Genomic DNA, 2,563 nt, shown 5'->3' with positions numbered 1-2,563 from the left:
AGAATTCAAGTAAATTTCGACTCTGAATAATCTCAGTAGGATTTATCCTAAAGATATAAAAATCAGGGGCACCTGGGCGGCTCAGTCAGTTAAGCATCTGCCTATGGCTCAGGTTGTGATCCCAGGGTCCTGGGATCGAGCCTCACATCCCCGCCAAGCGGGGAGCCTGCTTCTTCCTCTCTCTCTGCCTGCTGCTCCCCCTGCTTGTGCTCTCTCTCTCTCTCATTCTGACAAATAAATAAATAACATCTTTTAAAAAAGATATAAAAATCAAGAGATTATATAATTGTGGTTTGTTCCTATATTTTTATTTTGTTTCATTGATGTATTTATCTATGCTGTCCCCAGTAGCACACTGTCTTATTATAGCTGTATAGTGGGTCTTGATACCTAGTTGTGTAATTCCTTCAGCTTTATTCTTTAAAGTTGCTTTGGCTATTCTTGGCCTTTTGCATTTCCATATAAATTTCAATATTGGCTTGTCAGTTTCCATAACAAACCTGCTACGTTTTTATTTGGATTTCATTGACTCCATAAATCAAGGAGGAATTGACATATTAACAGTGTTCCCCATGGGGGCGCAGTGTACAATGGTTGCAAACATTACCTTCCTTGATAGTGTATGCAGCCTGTTGATTGTATGGGTTGCCCTAAGAGACCCTGGAGACAGTCTTTCCCAGTGGACATTGATGTCTGACCTCATGCTATCTCCAATCTAGGCTTCAGACAAGTATACAAGGTACCTTTGGAAAGCCCAGGGCACAGTGGCCAGGGTCCACATTGGCTAAGTCATCATGTCCATCAATACCAAGCTGCAGAAAAAGGAGCATGTGATTGAGGCCCAATGCAGGGCCAAGTTCAAGTTCCCTGGCCACCAGAAGATCCACACTTCCAGGAAGTGGGGCTTTACTAAGTTTAATGTGGATGAATTTGAAGATATGGTGGCTGAAAAGTGGCTCATCCAAGATGGCTAAGTGGTCAAATTGTGGCCACTTGGACAAATGGCGGTCTCTGCATTCCTGAGGACTTTGGCACTGCCCTCTCCCTATTCATGCCCACCAATAAATCCTACTTTTTGTCAAAAAAACCACCCCAGTATTAACAATATTGAGACTCTAACCTATAAACATAGTATATCCTTACCTTTATTTAGGTTTTCTTTAATTTCTCTCAATAATATTTTCTAATTTTCAGTGTAAAGATCTTACAGATCTTTTGTTAAATTTATTCTTAGGTATTTGATGGATTTTAGGTGGTATTGTAAATTAAAAAAATTTTTTTACTTGATCTATATAAATTGATTTTTACATTTTAACTTTATATCAACATTGTTAAATACACTTATTAGTTCAGATTATTTGTAGATTCTTTTGGCTTTCTTATGTATACAATCATGTCTTGTGTAAATGATAGTTTTTATTTCTTCATTTCTACTCCTTTTGCCTTTTCTATGTTTTCCTTGCCTGATTACACCATCTAGGACCTCCAGGACAGTATTAAATAGAAGTGTGGCTAGCAGATATCCTTGTCTTATTCCTGATCTAAGGGGAAATTTAAAAAATAATGATTTAAATAAAAAAATTAATGATTTTTTTGCAGCTACTATTTATTCAGACTAAGAAAGTTGCCTTTTCTTCTAAGTTAAGTTTGCTATGAGTTTGGTTTTTTTTTTTTGCTATGAGTTTTTTTTTTAACATCAAGTGGGAGTACAATTTATTAAATGCCTTTTCTGTATCTGTAATTTTCTAGCTTTTTCCTGTTAATATGCCAAATTACACTAATTGATTTTCCCATAAACCCCACTTCGTTGAGATGTATTAATCATTGTTAAATATCACTGGATTAGATTTAAACATATATATAATTTTTTCAATTTTCATTTCTTTTTTAAGCCACTTCATTAAGTTATAGCTGACATGTTAAAAGCTGTACATATTTAATGTATATAACTTGATGAGTTTGGGGATAAGTATAAACCATCACCACCATCAAGACCATAGACATATCCATCACCTTCCAAAGTTCCTTCCTGCCCCCTTTATTATTATTTTTATGTGATTTTCATTTCTTGTCATTTTTTTCAAGTTTTGGTTATGCAAGCTTCATAAAAAATGATGGCAAATACCCCTTTTTTTCTGATCGCTGGAAGTGTTTGTGTAAGATCAATGTTATTTGTTCTTTAAGTGTTTGAAAGAACTTACCAGTGAAGCCATTTAGGTCTGCAGTTTAACTTTGTTGGGAGTTAATTTTGTTTTTTGTTTTTTGAGGGGGAAGGCTTTTAATAACAAGTTTCATTACTTACACACATATAGGACTTTTCTTCTTGTGTCAGTTTTATTGAATTGTGTTTCTCAGGGAATTTGTCCACTTCTTCAAGGGCTGCTTCTGACCCATTCTTTCACTTTTCTTTCCTTTTTTTTTTTTTTAAAGATTTTATTTATTTATTGGACAGAGAGAGAGAAAGGGTACAAGCAGACAGAGTGGCAGGCAGAGGGAGAGGGAGAAGCAGACTCCCCGCCGAGCTGGGAGCCCGATGCGGGGCTCGATCCCAGGACCCTGGGAT

At 36.2% G+C, this 2,563-nt stretch overlaps 1 pseudogene; it reads left to right on the top strand.

The window, feature by feature from the left end:
* The first annotated feature begins 549 nt into the window (after positions 1-549).
* On the top strand, positions 550-672 carry LOC114199028 (small nucleolar RNA SNORA70; annotated as a pseudogene).
* The last annotated feature ends 1,891 nt before the right edge of the window (positions 673-2,563 follow it).

Source organism: Eumetopias jubatus, unplaced genomic scaffold (genome assembly GCF_037043125.1).
Source record: "Eumetopias jubatus isolate StellerSeaLion01/CBP00866 unplaced genomic scaffold, mEumJub1_p1.0 scaffold_11, whole genome shotgun sequence".
In the NCBI taxonomy this organism is placed as follows: Eukaryota; Metazoa; Chordata; class Mammalia; order Carnivora; family Otariidae; genus Eumetopias; species Eumetopias jubatus.
Note: the sequence above shows the minus strand (reverse complement) of the source record. Positions and strands in the feature narration are given on the sequence as shown.